The sequence below is a fragment of the Grampus griseus genome (assembly GCF_964374135.1).
Source record: "Grampus griseus genome assembly, chromosome: 3".
Taxonomy (NCBI): Eukaryota; Metazoa; Chordata; class Mammalia; order Artiodactyla; family Delphinidae; genus Grampus; species Grampus griseus.
In genome coordinates, this window is record NC_139019.1 from 171,560,952 (window position 1) to 171,586,300 (window position 25,349).

The 25,349-nt window shown below is 55.7% G+C and overlaps 1 protein-coding gene across 1 annotated transcript in view; it reads right to left on the minus strand.

Annotated features, from left to right (window-relative positions):
• GNG7 (G protein subunit gamma 7) overlaps nt 1-25,349 on the minus strand; it is a 150,613-nt gene that overhangs the window by 26,348 nt on the left and 98,916 nt on the right. Inside the window, exon 3 of the mRNA XM_082652065.1 lies at nt 4,755-4,791. The gene's annotated coding sequence lies outside the window, so the exon portion shown is untranslated. The remainder of the gene's footprint in view (nt 1-4,754; nt 4,792-25,349) is intronic.

The window sequence follows — 25,349 nt, forward strand, 5'->3', positions numbered from 1 at the left end:
CCTGCCGATGCAGGGGACACGGGTTCGTGCCCCGGTCCGGGAAGATCCCACATGCCGCAGAGCAACTAAGTCCATGCGCCACAACTACTGAGTCTGCGCTCTAGAGCCCGTGAGCCACAACTACTGAGCCTGTGAGCCACAGCTACTGAAGCCTGCGTGCCTAGAGCCCATGCTCTGCAACAAGAGAAGCCCGCTGGCCGCAACTAGAGAAAAACCCTCACGCAGCAATGAAGACCCAATGCAGCCAAAAATAAATAAATAAATAAAATAAATGAAATAAAAAAAAAAAAGCGTCTTCCAATGCAGGGGACACTGGTTCAACCCCTGGTCAGGGAACTAAGATCCCACATGCCGCGGGGCAACTAAGCCTGCATGCCACAACTACAGAGCCCACTCGCCACAATTAGATTGAAGCCCGTGAGGCACAACGAAAGATCCTGAGTGCCGCAACTAAGACCCGATGCAGCCAATAAATAAATAAATAAATAAGTATTTAAGTAAATAAAATAAAATAAAAAATAGAACCTGGTCTTTAAAAGAAAAGTAAAAAGGGGCTTCCCTGGTGGCACAGTGGTTGAGAGTCCACCTGCCAATGCAGGGGACACGGGTTCGTGCCCCGGTCCGGCAAGATCCCACATGCCGCAGAGCGGCTGGGCCCATGAGCCATGGCCGCTGGGCCTGCGCATCCGGAGCCTGTGCTCCGCAACCGGAGAGGCCACAGCAGTGAGAGGCCCGCATACCGCAAAAAAAAAAAAAAAAAGTAAAAAGACTATGGGATGGTTAATTTTACGTGTCAATTTGGCTGGGCCACGAGATGCCCAGATATGCCTGTGGCCAGTTGTTCTTTTGGATACTTCTGTGAGGGTGTCTCTGGATGAGACTGCGGGGCATGCGGAGGTGGAGGGCCTCTCCTGAGCGGAAGGGAATTCTCCAGTGACTGCCTTTGGCGTCGGCTCTTGGGTCTCCACCCTGCAGCCTCCATAATCAATTCCTTAAAATAACTCTCTCTGTGTACACACATCCTGTTGGTTCTGTTTCTCTGGAGAACCCTGACTAATACGGACTGCCAGGTGCCTTGTGGGTGGAGAGAAAGGAGCTGGAACCCTGGCCCCATGGTCCACCAGCCTGGGGTCTTGTTGAGTCTCCCTGCTGCTAAGCCTCAGTTTCCTCACCTATAAAATGGGGATGAGAAAACCCGCTCCCCAAGGCTTCTACCAGGACAAAATGAGACCAAGCAGCCGGGTCTGGCTCACAGGAGGCACCTGACAGACACCAGCCGGGCTGCCGAGTGGGGTCTGCAGTGGGGGATGAGGAAGTGGTGGGGGGGCCGTCAGCAGTGGGCCGGCCAGGTGCCTGGGAGTGGGCTGGGGCCCGGGTGGAGCCGGCCGAAGTCATGGGCTGGAGCTTGGTGTCCTCCCCGCTGGCAGGTGCTGTAGTGTGTGGGCCTAACCCTGCAGCACGAGGCCACGCGGCCGCGGCCCCAGCCGCTCTCCTGACACCTGAGCCTGGCGGAGGGTGGCTCTGCTGTGATCCCTGTACACATGTGTGTCCCCGGGGACCAGAAGCAACTGAGCACTGGCCTCCCTATCAGGAAAAGGGGCTGCGGACCTGGGGTCCACTGATGGAGAGCGTGAAAAGACCAAGATGAGGGTATCTGGTGACCACTGGGGAGTACCTGCGTTTCAAGTCATCATCTTTGTCACCGCCGTTCTCGCCAGCCGGGCTGGGGTGAGTATGGCAAGGCATCCGCCCCAGGCACAGACTCTAAGGGGCACCGAAAAGTCGGTCACCGTGATCACATACTTTCATGCAATATTTTTTTTAAGAAGTCAAAATGAATGCAAAATATCCATGATGAATCACATGTCAAGGTTTTCATTAGGAACAGGATCTGATGGGGCTGGGATTAGGGCAGAGCAATCCCCTCTTTATTATTATTATTTTTTTGATGGTACGCGGGCCTCTCACTGTTGTGGCCTTTCCCGTTGCGGAGCACAGGCTCCGGACGCGCAGGCTCAGCGGCCATGGCTCACGGGCCCAGCCGCTCCGCGGCATGTGGGATCTTCCCGGACCGGGGCACGAACCCATGTCCCCTGCATCGGCAGGCGGACTCTCAACCACTGCGCCACCAGGGAAGCCCAGCAATCCCCTCTTTAATTGAAATTCTAATCTTCGGAGTTCCCTGGCAGTTCAGTGGTTAGGACTCTGAGCTTCCACTGCAGGGGGCGAGGGTTCGATCCCTGGTTGGGGAGCCAAGATCCCACAAGCCGTGTGGCACGGCCAAAAAAATAAATTTTTTTAAATCTTGACCATGGATTTTTTGGGGGGCATTCATTTTGACTTTTAGGACATATTGCTATGTTAAGATACAGCATAGCGATGACTGCATTTTTCAATGCCCCCTTAAGTTCTGCGCTCGGGGCGGGTGCCCGGCTTTCCTCACCCTGGGCCGGCTCTGCCTGGGCCGCTTGCAGGCCACACAAAGCAGAGAGGTGTGGCATCCTCAGGGGCAAAAGGGCCCGAGGAGTGCAGGCAGGAGGGAGGTGAGCCTCCACGTGTGAGCACTACAGTTAACGAGGAGCCCTGCGTCGGCCAGGCCTGCGTCAGCGTCTGCAGTCCTCCTTAGGCCCCCTGGGAGTTCTCATCCCCATCTCGCAGGTATGGGACGTGAAATGAGCGCTCCAAGCCACACCCTGGGCTGCGGCAGGGACCCGGGTCCCAGGGACTCAGCCGGGCCGCCACCCCGATCAGCGGCCACCGCTCAAAGCCCTTTGGGACTCAGGGAGCGAGCACCCCGTGCCTGGAAGCATGAAAGCCTGGGCTGAGGGTGCTGGCGGGGGTGGTTGCTGGAGACTCTGACCCTGCTCAGGCGTGGCTGACATGGGGGCTCGGGGCCGAAGGGGGGGCATTAGCTCTGCTCATGGAGCCGCGTGGGGGCTGCAGATGAAAGCCTGTCTCCCCTACCGGGGCCGCTGCTGGGGGTGGGGGGGCCCAGGGCGGCACTGGCCAAACCAGAGGCCTTGAGGGGAAGCCCCGAAGGAAGATCCTAGAGGGAGGGAGAGCACACAGTCCCTCAGAGACGGGGAGGGAGCCCCAGCGCCCTCTGGCTTCTCTGTGGCCCAGGGCGCTGCCATCCCAGTGCCATGGGCACTGGGTACCCTCTGGGACCTCCTGGCTGCAAAGGGCACACAGAGCCAGGAGGGCTGTGGGCTAAAGTGTGTCCCCAAAGACACATTCAAGTCCTAAGTCCTGATACCTGGGGCCTCATTTGGAAATAGGGTCACTGCAGATGTAACTAGTTAAGATGAGATTGTACTGGGGTGGGGTGGGGCCCTAAACGCAGTGACTGGTGTCTGCACGAGAACGGGACATGCGCACACACGGGGGAGGCCACGTGAAGAGGAGGCAGCGGCTGGGGGGATGCAGCCACAAGCCAAGGCCTCCAGGGATGCTGGAAACCACCAGAGGCCAGAAGAGGCAGGGAGGACCCTCCCCGGAGCCTGTGTGTGGGGGGGGGGTCTGCCGCACCTGGATCTCGGAATTCCGGCCTCCGGAACCGCGTGAGGACGCGTTTCTGCAGTTGCAAGCCCCCCAGTCGGTGGTACTTTGTGATGGCGGCCCCAGTGAGCGACTTCAGGGGATTCTGTCTCAGCCTCTGCTCTAGCCACCTCCACCCCGGACCCCCAAACCTCACAGCCGATCAAGCCCCGTGTCCTCGGGCCTCACACCCCACCCCCCTCCAGCTGTATGAAGCAGGCGTTCAGAGAGGCTCAGGGACGAAGCAGTGAAGCCGGGGGTCCAGAGCGAAGAGCCCCTCGCCTCAAACCAGCCCTCCCTCCATGTTCTCAGCTAGCCCCACGAAGGGTCCCAAGAGAATCCCATTTCAGCCATACTCCCAACAACGTCCAGTCACCGAGAAAGGCGTCCCGATGCCCTTTCCTTCCCAGAGCGGTCACGGAACCCGTGGAAATTAAACCACATGCGCTCAGACGAGCAGTGGGGCTGAGGAGAAGGTGGAAAGCGCCTGGCCTGAGAACGCGACCTGCTGAAACCTGAGGGATGCGGGCGCTGGGGGCAGGGAGTGACAGCTGCAGAGGGCGCATCGGGGAAGGTCCCAGATCCACGACCCGACTTGACACCTGAAGGAACGAGGACAGGAAGGGCAAGCGAAACCCAAAGCCCACAGGAGGAAGGAAATGACAGAGCCGGAGATAAATGAAACAGACCAGAGAAACCAGAGGGCGGCCTGAGAAACTGAAACTGGTCCTTTGAGAAGAGGGGCGATCCTGGCCTTTAGCCAGACTGATGGGGAGAAAAAGGGGGAAGACGCCGGGGGACCAGAGCCAGGCGTGACCACTGAGCTCCTGGAAGTGGGAAGGGCTGTAGGAGGGTGCTGGGGACCAAGGTTGCCAGCGGATTAGGTAATCTACACGAAACGGACCACTTCCTGGAAAGGCGTACATTTCCAACCTGCTGGACGGCCCCCTTCGCGAACGGCCGGCACCACGCTTGGGAAGTCACAGAGTGTTATTTCCTCTGCAGGGAGATGAAAGGAACCCGCCCAGACGCGGCAGAGCCTCTCAGAGGTGGACCTGGGATTTGAACTCGGGTTTCCTGGCTGGGAGCCCAGAGCTCGTTTCACGGTGACACAATTCCCAGTGTGTCATGTGCGCACGAAACACTCTGGCTTGTTTGTTCCTTTGCTCAAAAACAAGGGATTCCAAGCTCGTGAAGTAAGAGAAAACGCTACATACCTTTTTCAGTTTTTCCAAGAAGCAGCACTGTTTGACCCTGTTTAGAGAGAGAGAGAGGAAAAAAAAAAAAATCACGGTTAAATATTTTTAACGTAATTAGCTCCAGCTTTTCTCAGAGAGATACTTGGCTGTCACTGAAAATGTGGCATTTGGTTTGGAACCGGCCGTGTCCTCCAGAGAAGGAACGGGGGTGCCTCTGGAGATTTCACTCTATTCTTTACACCGATCCATTCAGGAGAGACAACTGTGTTTCTCTGGGGAGGGGGGAGTTGAGTTTTTATCTGGAACTTGTATTATTCCATCTCAGGACACGGGGACCCCAAGCCTTGAAATGGAACCGAGCCTTGATGTGTCACGCTTGGGGTTTTTCCACGTCTGGTTTTCGGTTTTGATGGAAGCCACTTGCCGGGGCCAAAAAGGGAGAGGTGGAAAAAGCGATCTCGGGGCAAAGCAATTAACCCCGGGTGGAAGAGGTGACAGGTATACGGGGCCAGGAAGGCGAGGGATCTGAGGCTGGCCGCCTGGGGCCAGGAGGTCACCGGGAAAGTATGGAAGTCCCCGTGATCGGACCACGGGGGCGGGGTGGGCTCTGGTACTTTGGAGCCGCTGGCCTTCCGGGGGATGGGACCCACTGCTCCAAGCGGAATCCTGGACGGAGTCCAGTCTCTTTCTGATGATTGATGCACACAGCAATGAGGGGCCCTGGGGCCGCCACGTCCAGCTGTCAGGGTGACCCTGAGGCTGGACGCCAGCCTCCACCCCACTCTCCACACTGCAGCGCCTGGGGAGGCACCCACCAAGGCCAGGAGGGAGAGGTGAGCGGTAACCCCGTCCCCTCCAGGCGGCCAGCACCAGCCTCCCGTTTGTGGCTACGGAGGCCTGTCCTCTGCTGCGGGGCTACGCGTCCTGCTCGGCCAGAAGGATGCCTCAGCCTCTGCTCCGGGGGCAGGGACCCCCGGCAGCTGCCGGGCCACTGACCACAGTTCACAAGCCAGCAGCTTGACCACCCTCGAGCTCTAGGCAGGCCCTTGCTTGGGGCCCATTCCACTGTGGGCTTGCTGTGGGGAGGTCAACAGAAGCCCCTGCCCAGCGCAGGCCAGGCTTCCTGAGCTGCGGGGCCTGCCTCGGGCGAGGCTGTTTCCCTCCAGGTCCCCTTCGGTCTCGGAGAGCCGGCCCCTCTTCCTTCACAAACATTAGCTCTTTCCACAAACCTACAGGGGTTTTTTCCACCTACACGAAGGGACATGCTGCTGCTGCCACTCCAGGGCCAGCGCCGAGGGCCACCGAGCCTTTCTCAGTGGCCCTGGGCCCCAGGGGGCTGGCATCAGAGACCACGGGGCAGGGGGGAGACCCAGCCGAGTCTCAGCCACAGGAAGGAGCTGGCTGGGGCAGTTTCACTATTTCTTTTGGCCACACCGCGTGGCACGCGGGATCTTAGTTCCCTGACGAGGGATCGAACCTTCACCCCCTGCCGTGGAAGCTCGGAGTCCTAACCACTGGGCCTCCAGGGAAGTCCCTGGGGCAGCTTTCTCTAAAGCAGGGCTTCTGCCCCCCGGCACTGTTGACATCGGCGCGTCCTGGGCACCGTGGGGTGTGAAGCAGTGTCCCTGACCCCCACCCCCTCGATGCCAGCAGCCCCCCAGTCCTGATAGCCACAGATGTCCCCAGACAGGGCCCAGTGTCCTCTGGAGGCAGAGTCACCCCCAGGTGAGACCCCTCTCTTAAGGAAGTGCTGGGTGAGACACACAGACACAGAGTAAGGCATCTGGCAGGGGGCGCTCCTGCCCCGGTCCCTTGAGGCGGGGGAACCCCAGCTCCTGCTAAAGGTCAACACTGGGCTCCCGGGGCTTAGAGGGGGAGACACACCTCTGCTGGGCTGAGTGTGCTGGGGCACCGGGGTGTCGCGGCGCAAAGGCGGCACCTCAGGACCAGCCCACGCTCCCGGCGAGGGCTGGGCCCGCCTGCTGTGTGGATGCCAGCAGGCCTGCGTGGGAACGGGCCACGGGAGGTGTTCTATAGGGTCAAGCCTCGATACCTTCAGATTCTGTACTTGGGAATTCACCTACTCGCTAGATTGTAACCCCCAGATTGATACTTGGGGGTGGGTGTGTGCAGTCATTAGAGGACACAGGCAGAGCAGTGAAACATTCGAGTCACCGACAACCATCTTCCCAGCTGAAGTGGAACCGGGTGGTAACCAGGGTCCTTTTCACCATTTAGGGCTACGTTTTGGGCATTTTGGGGATTTTGGCGGGTGACTCTGCCTCCAAAATGGCCCCCCGGTGTAGAGCTGAAGTGCTTGCTGGCCGGTGTCCCACGTGCAGGAGGACGGTGACGTGCTCACGGGGACAGTGCGTGTGTTAGATGAGCTTTGTTCAGGCCAGGGTTACAGCCCCGCCGTGAATAAATCAACAACTGCTATCAGACTAGGCGCCTTTAAACAGAAACGCACATCACACGAGTGTGCGTGGGAATCGGGCATGACAATGGGGTGACGGAGGCTCACGGGATCCTGGCCCTGTGTGTCCCCAGGAGCGGTGGTGCGGTGTTCACTAATTCAGCGTTTGCGGCGACTTTATGGCCCAGAACCGCTGCCAATGACAAGAATCAACTGTATACATATTTTCTCTTCTTTATGACCATGAAAGGAACACAACTGCATTTTCCCAAATCTAGAAATCACATGAAATAACAAAAAATCATCCATAATCCCACCGCCTGGATTTTTCACGGCATATACACATACCCGTCCGTTTTTACAAATTCAGGTCCTACATGCCATTTGATCACCTGCCTTTACAATTTTTCTTAATTTGCTTACTGTCTATCACATTGTGAGGGGAACCACTCTTTTCCCATGCCATCACAAATTCTTCTGATTTTGGAATGATTTTAGATGGACAGAAAAGTGACAAAAACAGCACAGAGAGTTTGCACGTGCCCTCAGCCAGCTCCTCTTAAGGTCGGCATCTCATCAAAATGAAGAAATGGACCCAGGCGCCTTACTCTGAATTCAACTCCAGGCTTTATCTGGGTTTCACCATTACTCCACCCCATCAAACAATGTCTGTTCTGTTCCGGGGTCCCGTCCAGGATACTAATGCTGCATTTACCAACAGGACCTTTGTGGATGTACCGAAATCTATGATTAGTAGTAGTACTATGTATATCTATTCTTGCCCATTATTGGATGTTTGGGTTGTTTCTGATTCTTTCCTCTTCTTAAATCATTGTACCATGAGAATCAGTGCACATGAGGCAAATATCAAAGCACAGGGAATTCTGTGTGTGCCTCTCTTTTTTTTTTTTTTTTTTTTTGCGGTACGCGGGCCTCTCACTGTCGTGGCCTCTCCCGTTGTGGAGCACAGACTCCGGACGCGCAGGCTCAGCGGCCATGGCTCACGGGCCCAGCCGCTCCACGGCATGTGGGATCTTCCCGGACGGGGGCACGAACCCGTGTCCCCTGCATCGGCAGGTGGACTCCCAACCACTGCGTCACCAGGGAAGCCCCTGAGGATGAATTCTTATGTGTAAACCCTGAGTTTAAAGGTAGAGAGGACTTGATCCACCTTCCAACTTGACCTTCAAAAAGACTGCAGGGCTTCCCTGGTGGCACAGTGGTTGACAGTAGGACATGTAGGACATGCCTACAGAAGAGTGTACAGTTTGCTCACGTACAGACCATGCATTTAAAAAGTGTGTGCACCTGAGTCACCATGACCTGCATCAAGACGTAGAACATTTCCAAGACCCCCGAAGGCATCCCAGGGCCTCCTCCTGCAGTGAATCACTATTCCGATGGAATGATTTATTTTTATTATCATCATTTTCATGATCATGGTCATCCTGACTTTCACTCGTGAGGATGGGAAAGAGGGTACAGATTCCGATTGCAGGATGAGCTGTTTAGGTGAGAAGAACTTCCTAGAAGATTTTAGAATGTTCTAGAAGACAGCCAGCCAGCATCTGCTCAGAGGGGGTGAGGAGTCGGTCTTTCTGGCCCAGCTGAGGTGCAGGGAGGGGATTTTGAGCGAGCTCCGGCCCTGGCTCGGGGCGTTGGTCTGGACGTCGGCCCACTGGCTCTCTGAACCCTGATGCCCTGTCTGTAACATAAGGACCCACGGCATCGCTCTCGGGGTCATGGTGATGACGAAATGAGACAAAGACGGTGCCCAGCACTGCAGGAGGTGCGAACTAAGGCAACGATGATAAAAATAACCCGACGGATATGACACGTGATACACGGGCACACCTCGTTTTATTGCGCTTCACGGATATCGCGTTCTTTACAAATTGCAGGTTTGGGGCAACACGTTCCCGCAAGGAATAAAGAGTGTGCTGAGTCCAAAGAAACGGGCTTGGAGATGGAAGAATCTCCTCCTGGTGAGGATGCTGGGGAGACTGTTGAAATGACAACAAAGGACTGAGGATAGGACATAGACTTAGCTGACAAAGGGTTTGAGGGCATCGACTCCAACTGTGAAGGACGTTCTCCTGCGGGTAAAATGCCATCAAACCGTATTGGACGCCATGGAGAAACCGTTCGTGAGAGGAAGAGGCCACCGATTCGGCAGACTTCATTCTTACCTTATTTTAAGAAATGGCCACGGCCGCCCCGTCCACAGCATGGGGGCAGGACCCGCCACCAGCAAAAAGGTTATGACTTGCTGAAGGCTCAGATGATGGTTAGCGGGGTTTTTTTAGCAATAAAATATTTCTTTAATGATATTTTTTTATTTTTAAATTTTTTGGCCGCATCACACGTCAGGTGGATCTTAGTTCCCCGACCAGGGATGGAACCTGGGCCCCCTGCACTGCAAGCACGGAGTCTTAACCACTGGACCGCCAGGGAAGTCCCCAAAGTATTTTTTAACTGAACGAAACCCGAATTATTAGATGTAGCAGCTGTGGCTCCAGGATCAAGGGCTGAGTGGCCTGGGTCGAGTGGAAAGGCCTTGGGTCCTGGGCTGACACGGGTACAGCTGAGGAGGCCTGGATCCCTAGGTCCCTTCTGATTTTATCCTCATTTCCTGGAGGGCGGAGCCTGGGTGGGGGGATGGGGCTGGGCTGGGGTCATCACACTCGCTGAGTGTTTATTATGGGTCAAAAGTTGAATTTCCCTTCTTTCTCCTGAGAAAGGTGTTAACGGCTGCTTTGCAGACCCGCCTGGCAGGGTCCCTGGTGCTTCTGGAGATGCATGCAGCTCCATGGCTCACCCATGAGACACAGGGAGGAAAATTCCAGAACCTCTGACTCTGTGCTTTTTCATTAGCAAGGCCCTGCTTTACATGCAGGACACGGGGGAGGTCTTCACCTGTGTCAGTGTGTGTGTGTGTGTGTGTGTGTGTGTGTGTGTGTGTGTGTGTGTGTGTGTGTGTGTGTGTGTGTGTGTGTGTAGTTGGGGGAGTGGGTCACTAGGGCAGGGGTCTCTCCTAGGGTAGTTCTGCCCCCAGGGGACACTGGGCGGTGCCTGGGGACATCTGTGGTTGGTACTCTGGGGGGCTCCTGGCATCGAGTGGATGGGGGCAGGGATGCTGCTTCACACCCCGCAGTGCCCAGGACGGCCCCCCCCAGAGGATGCCCGGCTGATGTCAGCAGGGCTGGATGGGGGGGGTCGATGGGGGACCGGGTCCTGTTCTCTGCACAACCCTGTCCTCGCCCAGGACTCCCGGCTCCACCTCTGGGTGCCTTTGCCCAAGCTCTTGTCCTTGCTGGTCTCAGCTCAGCTGTTCAACTGCCAAGGGCTTCTCCGAGAAGGATTCAAAAATAGATCATCTACTTTTTTTTTTTTTTTTTTAAATCTCAGAGATGCCTGAGAGCACAGCGCCCGGCAGAGGAAGCCGCCTAGGCAGTGAAAGAAACCAGAAGTGCTTCTTGTTGATTTTCACCAGCTCTTCTGGGGAGACTGTAGGGTAATCCCCTTCCTCAGGCACTTCTCTTAGAAGTTACTCTGCATTCTGCTTCTCAGAAGGAAACTGGGCTCCCGGGCAAGCACTCATGCCCTCCACCCACTCGGGGCTTTGAAGCAAAAATCCGACGGATTCGGAAGGTTCACATCAGACCAGGTACCCTGGGGGCCCGCGATGCCCCTGAGCAGCTGCCATGGCCCCCTCGTGCCCTCAGCCTGTCCTGGGCCCAAAAGGGGGGGCCCAGCTTGTCACAGCTGCAGGGAGACACACCTACAGCTGATTTTTTTTAAATGACCAATAAACATTATATATATATTTTCAGTTGAAAGCTATCCTCACCTTCAGTATTTACGACAGGGATTCTCTCCCTTGGCCCTGCTGACGTTGGGGCCCCGGGTCACTCTGTGGGGGGCCGTCCCGGGCACTGTGGGGGGCTTAGCAGCATCCCTGCTCCCACCCCCTCGATGCCAGGAGCCCCCCAGTCATGAAAACCACAGATGTCCCCAGACATGGCCCAGTGTCCCCTGGGGGGCAGAGCTCCACTGAGCAAAGTTCCTGCTCTAGGATTATTGAGTTAACGTCTTTAAATCCCTTCAGTGGATTCATTTCAAGTAAGAATTTTTATTTCATTTCATTTCATTTGCTGTGCCGCACAGCTTTTGGGATCTTAGCTCCCCGACCAGGGATCGAACCCGTGCCCCCTGCAGTGGAAGCTTGGAGTCCTAACCACTGGACCGCCAGGGAATTCCCTCAAGTAGGAATTTTTAATACAACTGTTTACTCTCAACTTACTTTTTTTTTTTTTGTGGTACGCGGGCCTCTTACTGTTGTGGCCTCTCCCGTTGCGGAGCACAGGCTCCGGACGCGCAGGCTCAGCGGCCATGGCTCACGGGCCCAGCCGCTCTGCGGCACGTGGGATCTTCCTGGACCGGGGCACGAACCCGTGTCCCCTGCATCGGCAGGCGGACTCTCAACCACTGTGCCACCAGGGAAGCCCTCAACTTACTTTTTAAAAATGTATTTGTATTGAACGTAGGTGTACATATAGCTGATTCACTTTGTTATACAGCAGAAACTAACACAACATTGTAAAGCAATTATACTCCAATAAAGATGTTAAAAAAATGTATTTGTATTGAGACATAATTGACACACAACCCTGTGTGAGCTTCAGGTGTTCCTGTGTCAGTCTGATACATTTATTTATTGCAACACGATTACCACCTTAACTGTTCACTGAGTTAAACGTTTCTACCTACCCTCCCATCCTTCCCTGGACCAAGAAGGATTTGAGGCGCTTCCACAAGGGCAAACGACAAGTCATCGAGGCAATGATGGTGGTAGCTGGCGTGGGAGGGGAAATGGCAGGAAGAAATAAAAGGAAAGGTTGCAAAGTGGGGTGACCGTTCTCTGGAAAGGTCGTCTGGTGTTCGTTTTTAGTTTGGGTACTTTTTGCCTAAACAAAAATAATGTCCACTGGTTATAGTGGGTCCGATACTGCCCCTCAAATATCCATGTCGTGCCCCCCGCGTCCCGTCCCCCCACCCCCCGCCAGAGCTTCCTGGTTTCAGGGTGGGCCTTACATCCAATAGCTGGTGTCTTTATCGGAGAAAGTGGAGTGGGGGTGGGATTTGATACTCAGACACACAGGGAGAGGCCTCGTGAAGACGGACGCAGAGACTGGGGTGATGCGGCCACGAGCTGAGGACAATGCAGCCCCAGAAGCTGGAAGAGGCAGGAAGGGTCCCCCTCCGGAGCCTCTGGAGGGAGCACAGCCCTGTGACACCCTGAGCTTGGACTTCAGGCCTGCAGAATGTGTGAGAATAAATGTCTGGTTTGAGCCATGCAGTTTGCGGCCCTTTGTTATAGCAGTCTCAGGAAATTAAAAAAAAAGTCTCTAGATGCACGTCCCTGCAGCTGTGAGAGCTGGGACCTTGAGTGACAAGGGCTCCCCTCCCACCGCTGGACTGACTGGCTCTGGGCATTTGGGGGAGGACAGAGAAGGCACCCCAAACCCCCTTGAGATGCCTGCACCTTGCAGGGTTGATACATCCAGGCTGTTTGCATGGGAGAAATGGTCTGTGGATTCCCTGCCTCTGGGACTATATCCATGGGAACCGCAGACATCTGGGATTAGGAACCAGTTACCCGGGGTTCCCAAGCTTTGGAACCCTCTGGAGGGGCCACTGCGGTCTGCCTGGGGCGGGGGGCAGGGAACTGTGGCAGCTGGCCTGGGTGTGGCCGGTTGCAGAGGGCCCTGGTGACTCCACCGGGCAGCCAGGGCGGGACCCCCGGGTGAGGCCGGCCCGCACCCACAGGAAAGGGAGGCCCAGGCTTTCCACGGGTTCAATGCTCCCGGAAGGCGAGGGTGGGGTAATGAGTCCACATGTTTAATGATGGTAGGAAACAGAAATAGAAGATCACATTCCCGCCAGTGGGGAACTTTCTGTTCCGCAGGAGGAAAGTAGAAGGAGGGGTTCTCAAGATGCATAAATAGACGATCACAGTGTGTCATTTAAGTGCTACACATCAACACACTTTTTTCTATAAAAGGCCAGATAGTAAATATTTCAGTCTCTGTGGCAAAGATTCAACTCAGTAGCCGCCGTAGACATGTCATGGGCGTGCTGTATGCCAGTAAAACTTTATTTGCAACAACAGGCAGAGGGCCAGATCCCACCCCCTTGGCTGTAGTTTGCAGAACCCTGAGCTGGAGGGATGAACAGCCTCTGAGGTTAAGGAATGGCAGCTCCTCCAAAGGTTAAAAGAATTACCCTCTGACCCTGCAGTTCCACTCCTACGTATGTACCCAAGGGACATGAAAACACATGTCCACACAGAAAAGTGTGCACTAACGTCCAAAGCAGCATCATCCATGATAGGCAAAAACTGGACATGACCCAAATGTCCATCACTGGGTGATGGATAAACTCAGCCACGCAAAGGGGTGAAGCCCTGACCCTCGCTACAACATGGACGGACCCTGAGAACACGATGCTCAGTGAGAGAAGCCAGACACAGAAGGACACACAGTGTGTGATTCCATTGATGGGAAACGTCCGGAACAGGCAGATTCGCAGACATAGAAGGTGAATTCATAGTTGCCTGGGGCTGGGGAAGACTGAATGGGGTATAGGGTTATTTGCGGGGGGGTGATGAAAATATTCTGGAATTAGGTAGTGGCCGTAATTGTACAACCTTATGAATGTACCAAAAACACTGAATTGCATATTTTAAATAGGTGAATTTTATGGCATGTGAATTATAGCTCAATCTTTTTTTTTTTTTTAAAAAAAGGAGTTAAGTACAACAAGCTTCCTACAGGAGACAGTGTCCAGGCCCAGAGCTTAAGGTTGGGTAAACCCCGGTGGGAGGCCCCGGCTGGATGATACCCCGAGTTCAGGCCAGGATGTGGGAGGTCAGAGCAGAGTGGATGGGGGGCCAGCAGCCAGAGCCAGGCAGGTGTGGTCCAAAATGGACGTGCGTGCTGTGTGGAGAGTTTGGGCCTTTTCCTGGGGCCGAAGGAAGTTTCCACACAGGCAGTGATGGGTCCAGGGTGGAAGGAACAAAAGCAGGGCCTCACTATGACTTTCAAGGTCCCTCTCCATAAAAAAATATTGAACATACTTTACGACCACATTGGTGTAAAGATGGACACCATCCAGCCTGGATCAGTATATTCATGGTTTTCTTCTGATGTTAAACTAAAGCATTCTCGTGGGCTTCATGGATAAACAGACCTGGAGACCAGGTGGAAACAGCCCGGATGAGAACCCTGAGGGGCGTGGACGGAGGATGTGATGGGGATGAAGAGGAATTTAAGTGGTTGGGAACGTGGGGGAGGAATCGAGGACGATCTGAGGTTCAGGGGGGCCCTCTGCACCCAAACTAAAGAGCGGGCTGTGGGGGAGGGAAGAGGCAGGCCTGAGACTGGGGAGATGGGGGTGTCTGCTCTCCAAGCAGCAGCAAGGCCAGCACCAGACACATCCATCTTTCCGAGAAGTCACTGAAGCCAGAGGAGCAGAGCCTGGCCTTCGAGCAGGACGCGTTCTCTGTGACCTGGCGCTCGGCCCAGCCGGCCTCCGAGGCCCAACGTCCAGCTTCTGAGAGCACGGGGGAGCCGCGGAGACAGGGGCTCCTGGTGAGGAGGAGATCGGCGCCAGCCCCTGCAGAAGGTGTTTGGTTTGAGAGTGGGTGCTTTCCCGTGACCCTCTGCGGCCTTTCACTGTCCCCCTGCCCAGGCCCCACCGCCATCGCCCGACACTTGCTGAGTCCGGGCACTTCTCTCCAGATTCGGAGCAGACACTTGGAGGAAGCAAACACCCTGGCGTGGGGCACATCGTGTCTCCCCCAATTCAGACGTGGCAGCCCTAACCCCAGGCCTCAGAATGCGACCTGATTTGGAGAGAGGGTTGTTGCAGGGGTAATTAGTGAAGATGGGGTCACGCCAGAGCGGGGGCGCCTAATCCAACATGACAGGTGTCCTTATGAGAGGGGACGCTTAGACACAAATACGCACAGAAGGAGAAGGCCACGTGAAGACGGAGGCAGAGACTGGCTGAGGCGTGTACAGGCCGAGGGCGGCTGGCCACACCAGAAGCTGGGAGAGAGCCTAGGAGAGAGCCTGGGACAGACCCTCCCTCGCGTCCTCAGACGTAACCAGCCCTCCCGACACCTTGATCCTGGACTTCGGCCTCCAGGGCTGGGAGAGGATACACTTCTGTTGTGTGGAACTTTGTTACAGCCGCCCTGGGAACTCACACACACCCCCGGCTGTTGGCTTGGTCTGACTCGGTGGGGAAGGGCTGGCGACAAGAGACCAGAATTTGGGGCTCGGCAACCCCTGCCCCTGCGGCGACCTCCCCCAAACCCTCGCCCGCCCACTGCTAAAGGTCTAAATGGAAGTTGTAAAGCAGAGCTGGCAACCCTTTCCTGTAAAGCCCCTGGAGTCAGTCCTGTCCCAGCTGCTCACTGCGTCCCGCAGCAGGAAAGCGGCCGGACAACGTGTAGATGGATGGACCTGCCCGCGTGCCAACACAATTTTATTTACAAAACACGCCGTCACGCTGGGCTGTGGTTTGCGACCTCTGGTCTGGAAGCTCCATCTGTTCAAGTTACATGTTGATGGTGATCCTGTCTGTGGAGATTTTCCCTGAGACACAATTCGCCTTTTCCATCAGCTGATCCGTGTCTCCCCTGGGGTCTTCTGTTTCGTCTTGTTTACATGTCTTCAGTGGCTTCTGAGCTACAGTGGCCGCCGGTCCAGGGGGAGACCTTCCAAGCTCCAGGCAGAGGAGCAAGGGGCCCAGAGGGGAGACCACCAGGCAGCGCCGCGCGAGTGGAGCCCAGCATTGGCCCCGGGTGACAGGAGAGTCCCGCATCCTTTCCGGGACGCCGCTCAGATGTGCAGAGTGAAGGGAAGGACCTGGGGACCAGCATCCACAGAGCTGGCCTGGGAACCACCCTCATGACGCAGGGCAGGCGCGGATGGTGGGTTTACCCACGCAGACACCCACCCACCCACCCACATACACACACACACATACACACAAACCCCGCATGCACACACACACACACACACACAACACACACACAACCCCCACATACACACATGCACACACACAAACCCCACATACACACATGCACACACGCACATACAAATACACACATACACATGCACGCACATACAAATACACACCCACGCACATACACAACCCTCACAGAAACACATACGCGCACACACACACAAATACACACAAACACATAAACACACATACAAATATACATATACACATACAAATACACATAAAAACACACAATCACATACACATACACACATACAAATACACAGAGATAACACATACACAAAACACTCATATGTATATACAAATACACACACACAAACACAACTCATCAGTGGGAGAAACTGAAAAGCCTGGTAGAATCCAGTAAACACAGAATGAAGTCTAACTGTCTGACTAACTGGGGGATAATAATGGCTACAAAACAGATCGTAATTGTCCAAATTCTTGAAGAACAAGCACGTACGATGATGCATAGTTTTTGTGTGTGTGTGTTTTTAAAAAAATATTTATTTATTTATTTTTGGCTGCATTGGGTCTTCGTTGCTGCGCGTGGGCTTTCTCTAGTTGCGGCGAGCGGGGGCTACTCTTCGTTGCAGTGCACGGGTTTCTCATGGCGGTGGCTTCTCTTGTTGCAGAGCGCAGGCTCTAGGCGCACGGGCTTCAGTAGCTGTGGCGCGTGGGCTCAGTAGTTGTGGCTCACAGGCTTTGTTGCTCCACAGCACGTGGGATCTTCCCGGACCAGGGCTGGAACCCACGTCCCTTGCATTGGCAGGCGGATTCTTAACCACTGCACGACCAGGGAAGTCCCATAGTTTGTTGATATGATACTAGATCAGGGTCACCCCCTTGGCCCTGTTGACACTGGGCCGGGTCCTCTTCTCTGGGGGGCTGTCCTGGGCTCCGTGGGGTGTGCAGCAGCCTCCCCGGCCCCACCCCCTTGATGCCAGGGGCACCCCAGGCGTGACAACCACGAATCCGTTTTCCGTCTGTGTGGATTTGCCAGTTGTGGTCATTTCTGCTGGAGCTTTAAACCGGTACAGCTCCTGCCAATGACCCAATTTGGCAGTTAAATACAGAAAGCCTGTTCTTCTTGAGCCAACATCATTCTGCAAAGCCTAAAACATGTGCTCCCTGCCTTTGCCAAGCAGCGGAATACTACGTGGCTGTGAAAAGGAATGAGGCAGGTCTCCAGGTACTGATGTGGAGAGTTCCTGTAGAGGATTACGTTGGGTCAAAAGGAGTGGACTTCCTCGATTGAATGGACACTGTGTGGGTCACAGCTCTGGGTGCCCCTCCGCCACCAGTTATGTGCTGACGGAGGCCAGGTGGGTCAGAGGGACATGACCCGAAGACACACACACCTTGTCTGGGCCCCGTGTCCTTGGTCACGCTGCTTCTCTGCTCTCTGCAGAGAAACATCTAAACACGGAATTGATCCTCACCTCCCATGGTGCTGTGTCTCGAAGAAGCTGGAAAAACACTGCATGAATGTGACAGACCTCGAGGGGCAGAGACCAGAGACCGGCTGTTGAAAGAGGCTGAGGCCCCGAGTTCAGCCCCGAGGAGCCGGGACAGCCCGAGATTGAAGATGCCTCATCTCACCTCCACGCCTGGGTCTTCCGGGAACCGTCACACCTCTGTTGGGCAGAGTCCAGGTAAACCCACCTGGCTTCTCCCCACCCTGCCCCCACTGTGGTCCGCCCACCACCTGTCTTGGATGCTCAATGTACCTGCACGTGGTCGTCCCACCCTAAGCTCAACAGCATGGCCTACCATGGACATATGTCGGTGTCTGCCAAGCCGGAGCCTGAGCGTTCTCTCCAGGAAAGCCTGCTTTCTGTTTAAATTTTAAAAATTAATTCTGCGAGGCCAGGGGCTCAAGCAAAGGCTCAGAGTTAGGAGTGTGCAGAGAGACGCGGGTGCTGGGGAGGAAAGCAGCCCTCCTGCAGAGGGGCGCCTCAGAGGGCAGGTGCACTGTGAGACCTTCTGCTTTTTTTAACGGTGGTAAAATACACTTAACATAAAATTCACCATCTGCATTGTTTTTAAGTGTGCAGCTCAGTGGCATTAAGTACATTCACAATGTCGTGAAGCCATCACCACCATCATCTCCAGAACTTTCTCATCTTCCCAAAAGGAAACTCTGTCCCCATGAAACACTGACTCCCCAGCCCCTCCCCCAGCCTCTGGCCCCAGCATCTACTTCCTGTCTCTGTGGATATGACTCCTCCAGGACCTCCTGTGAGTGGAATCAGACAGTATTTGCCCTTCTGTGTCTGGCTTATTTCACTGAGCATCATGTCCTTGAGGTTCATCCAGGTCGTAGCAGGTGTCAGAATCTCCTTCCTTTTTTTAAAATTAATGAATTAATCAATTAATTAATTAATTAATTAATTAACGGCTGTGTTGGGTCTTCGTTGCTGCATGCGGGCTTTCTCTAGTTGCAGCGAGCGGGGGCTACTTTTCGTGCGGTGCGCAGGCTTCTCATTGCGGTGGCTTCTCTTGCTGTGGGGCACGGGCTCTAGGCACGCAGGCCTCAGTAGTTGTGGCTCGTGGGCTCAGTAGTTGTGGTGCACGGGCTCAGTAGTTGTGGCTCACGGGCTTAGTTGCTCCGTGGTATGTGGGATCTTCCTGGACCAGGGCTTGAACCCATGTCCCCTGAAGTGGCAGGCAGATTCTTAACCACTGTGCCAGCAGGGAAGCCCTATGCTTAATTCCTTTAAAAAATTTTTATTTACTTTATTTAATTTATTATCATTATTATTATTAATTTTGGCCACACTGTGAAGCATGCAGGATCTTAGTTCCTTGACCAGGGATGGAATCCGTGCCCCCTGCAGTGGCGGCGCAGAGTCTTAACCACTGGACCACCGGGAAGTCCCTGTATGCTTAATTCTTTAAGGAACCACCAGACCGTTCTCCATAGCGGCTGCCCTATTCTCATTCCCATCAACAATGAACGTTTCACTTTCTCCACATCAATACCTGTTCTAAGTCCCATTCTTATCTGAACCTCACTATCCCCATCTATTAAATGGGCTCATGGCTCCTCCCACAGGCCTGCTGGGTGACCCCATGAAAGACGCTATTTAGGGGACTTCCCTGGTGGTCCAGTGGTTAGGACTCTGTGTTTCCAATGCAGGGGGCCGCGGTTCGATCCCTGGTCAGGGAACTAGATCCTGCATGCTGCAAGTAAGATCTCGCATGCTGCAACTAAGAGCCTGTGTGCTGCAACTAAGAGCCTGCGTGCTGCAACCAAGACCCAGCACGGCCAAATAAATAAATATTTAAAAGAAAGAAAGAAAGAAAGACAGTGTTTGGATGTCACGCTTTGTTTTGCTTTGGGGGGGACAACGTTTGTCCCTGGGCTGTCGGGGAACCAGTGAAGAAACACTGGTTGGGTTGTGCGTGTGTGCGCGCACACGCGCGTGTTTGCCACCCCTGGGAATTCGTCTGGAGAGCTGCTGGGAGATGAACAGCCCAGGAGAAGGGACGCTGCCCTCATGCACGCACGCACACGCAGACACTCAGATCCACATCGCATGCACGCATGTTCCCAGAGCAGGGGTCGCGGGGCTGACGGCCACCAAGACTGAGTTTCCCAACCCACGGTGGGGCCGCCTCAGATGACGTGCAGATGTGCGGCCCGGGAGGGCCTGGGAGCCCGGCAATAAAAACAAACACGCCGGGGCCGCGTCCAGCAGCGAGCTCCGTCCCGGCCTGCACGTGGGGTGCTGGGAGTCTGCACGGGGTGGGGTTGGCCCCTTCCTGCTAGGCCACCGTGGCTCCCAGACACGTGCAGAGCCCGGGGGGGGGGGCGGGGACAGGGTCAGCAGCATGGGAGGGGCAGGGGCTAAAAGCAGCGGCCAGCCAGCCTCGGACATCTGGAAATCAGGCGGCCTGGGCACAGTCATCCGGGCCCCCCGTCACGTGTGCAAAGCTCTGTAGGTTCTGTGTTTCCTCTGCAGGCTCGCAGGCTGGGGCACCAGGGCAGCAGATTTGTTTTCTATGCTGAGCAGCAAATCACCACCATCTAGTATCTCAGGGTTTGGGGGGTCAGGATTCAGGGCACAGCTAAGCTGGGACTGGGCCCCTGAGGCTGTAATCCAGGTAGGGCTGGGGCTGCCATCTCATCAGAACCTCAACTGGGGAAGGGCCCACCTCCGAGCTCCCTCAGGCTGTTGCTACACCGGCCTCCCCACAGCTGCAGGACTGGGGTCCCTGCTTTCGGCGCTCGGCTCCCACAGGCTGCCCTTGGGTCCTGGCCACGTGGGCCCCCTCCACACATCCTCTCATGTGTGGCAACTGACCTCTTCGAGGCTGGCCAGGGAGGGTATCGAGGGGAGCCTGCTGAATGGGAGTCTTACAGGACATAACCCACTCATGGCCGTGACATCTGTCACCTCTGCCACCTTCTCCTGGTTAGAGGCAGTCACAGGTCTCACGCACACTCAGGGAGAGGGGATTATGCAAGGCCTGGTTCCAGAAGGGGAGGGTGGAGATCACTGAATAAAGTCAGCACCTGCCTGAGACCATCCCCCTGGGCCCCGGAGCTGAGAAAAGACACAGAGAAGGTTCAAGGTTGCCTGAGGCGGCTGTGCTGGGGCTCCGAGGCGGAGATGCCTGCCGGGTGTGCCCTAAAGCGGGGAGGGGCCTTCCAGCAGCGGATCTGGCTGTTGCACGTATTACATGTAACACACGTGTACACACACACGCATACACATATACACGTATGTAATATACTGTCTGCATGTGTCATATATTTATACTTATATATTATATACTTATGCATGCATATTTTATATATATATATATATATATATATATTTTTTTTTTTGCGGTACGCGGGCCTCTCACTGTTGTGGCCTCTCCCGTTGCGGAGCACAGGCTCCAGATGCGCAGGATCAGCGGCCATGGCTCACGGGCCCAGCCACTCCGCGGCATGTGGGATCTTCCCGGACCGGGGCACGAACCCGCGTCCCCAGCATCGGCAGGCGGACTCTCAACCGCTGCGCCACCAGGGAAGCCCTATATACTTATATTTATCAACAAATCAAAAAGGAGAAGTGGAGCGTTCTCACACGAAGTGTATGCTGTCCATAAGCAGCACTACCACAGCACAGAGAAGATTTTTAGAGATGAGGCTCTGAGACTCACTGAGATTCAGCTGGGCCCGAGCCCCTCCGTAGCCCGGGACCCTCGGAGAAGCCGGTGCCAGAACTGGAGCGCCGAGGGCGGCCCCGTGGGGACTCGCCCCCTGCTCGATTTCATAAAGAGGTTTGTGTTTTTCTATTGGATTGGATGGTCACCTCAATTCTTTGTGGAACGAGGCAGAATACGAATAACTCAAGAAACTGTGCTCGGGGCGCGGGTAACACTCCCAGCCTGCAGGCTGAGGACTGCTCACTTGGTGAAGGGCAGCCTTGGCTACCGTGCTCCAGGATCCAGGGGACCTGGATGCAGAAGCACCTGCTTGCTGTGCCTTCGGACCCCTTGGTGCTGCTGAGCCGGGCCGGGTCCTTCTCTGTTGGGGACCCGTCCTGGGTTAGGGTGCCACGGGTAAGGGTCAGCATCCCTGTCCCCACCCCACCCCCCAGGAATCATCCGGCCCCCGTGTCCACGGTGTTAGGTGTAGAAAGGGGTACAGCAAGGCCTGGAACCCCTGTCTGCTGCCTCCCGGGTCAGGGGTGTGGACCCAGACTGACCTGACCCCTCTGCGTGGAAAACCACCAGCCCTGGCCAGCCGCCAGCACTGCTTGTCTGCGAAGGGCCAGGAAATGGCTGGGAGGGACGGTGAAACGGACAAACATCCCGAGGCCGCAAACCGCTCCTCTTCCCCAACCCTGGCCCGCACGGCCTGCCTACTCTGGAGGGACCCCTACTCCTGGGGTCCTGCCCCTTCCTGGACAGGTCCAGAGGCAGAGGCCTGGGAGGTGGCCGCCCGGATGCACCTGACACGTGTCACGTTAACCAGAGCAAAGGAGGCGGCTCCCAGGCCTCCCGCCCTCCCGGGCCTTGGGTCACGATCCTGCAGAGGGGCGGCCAGGTGGGCACCCAGAGCTCTGGCTGGTGACTCACCCGGGACCCCGCGGGGGCTGGTTCTGGGAGCCGGGTGCCCAGGGAGAAGGGAAAGTGGGAAAGTCACAGGGTGGACATGGGGCAGGAACCGGACAGTGGGGCTCAGGGCTGGGACCTGAGCACACGAGCGGTTCCGCTGGGGGTGTTGGAAGCGTTTGCCCGCAGGTCTGGAAGTGTCTGTGGTGACAAGAGGGGAGACGGGCATCTGGTCACCTCCTCAGGGACAGGCAAGGACAGGCCACCCATCTGAGGGGCCTCGCAGAACCAAGGAGAGAGGGCAAAGGATGCTTTTCTAGTCACCAAACAAGCAAAGGACAGTCGTAAGTCCCAACTCCTCAGTAACCGTGTGTGTGAGTTTCCTGGGGCAGCCATAACAAATACCACCTGTTAGTGGCTTAAAGCCGCACATGCTGATTTTCTCATGGTTCTGGAGGTCAGAAGTCCTAAAATCCAGGCGTGGGCAGGGCTGGTCCTTCCGGAGGCTCCAGGGCAGCATCGGTTCCGCCTTTTCCAGCTTCTAGAGGCGCCGAATCCCTGGCTCGCGGCCCCTCCTGCATCCTCACAGCCAGCAGGGCAGCATCTCCCGTCTCTCTCTGCCTCTGACCCTCCTGCCTCCCTCTTATAAGGACCTTGTGATGATGCTGGGCCCTCCCAGGGAATCCAGGGTCACCCCCATCTCAGGGGCCTTAACCCCACCTGCAAAGTTCCCTCTGCCCTGTGAGGTGACACGTTCACAGGTTCTGGTGATAAGGACGTGGATGTCTTTGGGGACCATTATTCTGCTGGCCACACACACTGTTCTAAAAGAATTCTTAAAAGACGATCGCCCATGTTTAAATCAAGCCGTTTTAATAAATGGTGTGGTTTGCAGGGAGGCTGGGGGGTGGTGGTGTGCTCCTCAGACCTCCGGGCAGCCTGGGGTCCCAGGATGTGCTAATGCCGACTGGCCCTGTGGGCCCAGGCCCTGGAGTCCATCACTACCTGTCCTGGCTTGCTGAGCTGTAATGCTCCTGCTCCTTATATGCTCTCATGGGTGAGGACAGGGTTACGGGTTGAATTGGGTCCCCCTCCCCCAATTCCCATGTTGAATCCTAACCCCCAATGTGATGGTATCAGGAGGTGGGGCCTTTGGGAGGTGCCTAGGTCATGAGGGTGGGGTCCTCATAAATGAGATTAGTGCCCTTATAAAGGGACTCCAGAGAGTGCCCTGCCCCTTCTGCTACATGAGGACACAGCGAGAAGCCGGCTGACTGTGAACCAGGAACCAGCTCTCAAGAGATGTGGAATCTGCCCGTGCTTTGATCTTGGACTTTCTAGCCTCCAGTACCGTGAGGAATAAACGCTGCTGTGCACAAGCCCCCAGTCTCTGGCGCTCGGTTACAGCAGCCTGATTGGACTAAGACACTTGGAAGTAGGGTCACTGCAGGTGTAATTATTCAGGGTGAAGTCACACTGGAGTAGGGTGGGCCTAATCCAATACGAATGGTGTCCTATAAAAGGGGACACCTGGGCACAGACTCGCACACAGGAGAGGCCATGTGACAACGGTGGCAGAGATGAGGTGACGCTTCTATAAACCAACAGACGCCATGGACTGCCGGCACCCCCGGAAGCCGGGAGAGCACAGAACAGTCCCTCCCTCAGAAGGAGCCACCCTGACCTTGGATACTCAGCCTCCAGCACTGCGGGGGACAAATCCTTGCAGTTTAAGCCCCCAGGTTTCTGGTGCAGCACTAGGCGGCCCCAGGAAGCTCAGCAAGTATCGTCCTCAGAGCTGGTGAGGACCATGAGGCAGGAGAGAGAACATGATTTTTATTCTATAAACGAGGAATATCAAACAGAGAGAACTTTCCAAGTTGCTCATCCCCACGGAACTTGGAGGGTGGGGGGCATGCTCCCGGCTTAGGTGACTCCGCCTTCTCTTGAACTCCCCTTCCCCATCCCAGGCCCACCCACAGGCCTGCTGATGGCCTCTAGGCTGCCCTTCTTTCAAACTCAGTTCAGCTGCCTCCTCCGGGAAGCCTTCCTGGCCTTGCTCTCCCCTGGGCACTCTGCCTGAGGGCCATTTCCTCTTCAGCCATGCTGCTAGGCTACATCAGGACTTTAAGCGATCTTTGCATCCCCAGCACCTGGTCCCGAGCAGATACCCAATAAATGTCTGACAAGCTATGTAGGGAGCCGTGGGAGGGACATGTCAGGGTGATCAGGGCCCAAGAACCGAAGCTGATGTTATCCACCCTGCCCCGCCCTGCCTCGCCCCCAGCCCAGGTCCTCATGACCTCTGCCCCGTCTGCACAGCAGAGCCCTCGCTGGCCCACATGCCCCTACCCAGTCCTTTTTTTTTTATTGGCTGCACCGCGCGCAGCACATGGGATCCTAGTTCCCCGACCAGGAATCGAACCCGTGCCCCCTGCAGTGGAAGCATGGAGTCCTAACCACTGGACCGCCAGGGAAGTCCCCGCCCCAGTTCTTGAGGGTCCATCTTTCTTCTCCTCTCTTTAGCCCCGTATCAGGCCGTGAGGAAGATTTGACATGAAACTTGCAGAACACTCTCTGCGGTCCCCGCGTCAGAAGTACTTTCTTGAGCAATCCCAGCCTGATGTGTCATTAATCTGTGGTTTGGCCCCTCCCTGCCCCCAGAGGAGTTTGTCCTAAGGACAGAAAGTCCCCAATAATGAGACTAGAGGAAAAAAAACAACAAAAAAAAGGATGGTCTAGGTGACAGAATGATGGGGATGGGGCGGCCTGGATGCCAGGTGTCAATTTCCTCACTTGCAAATTGCCCAGGAGGGCTCCCAGGAGGGATCAGCGGAGTTCCCAAACAGCAGGAGGGTGAGAACTGGCCCCGCGCTCATCTCTCTCTGGCGTGTTCATCCCTGGCGTCCTGAATAGGCAGCAATGTCACACCTGCAGTCAAATCGCTGAGCAGTTTGACTGCGGCCTGGATGCCGGCTGCACCCAGGCCTTTGTGCCCTGCCCTGCAGGGATGGAGCTCCCTGCTCCGCATTTTCCGGGCACCGTCC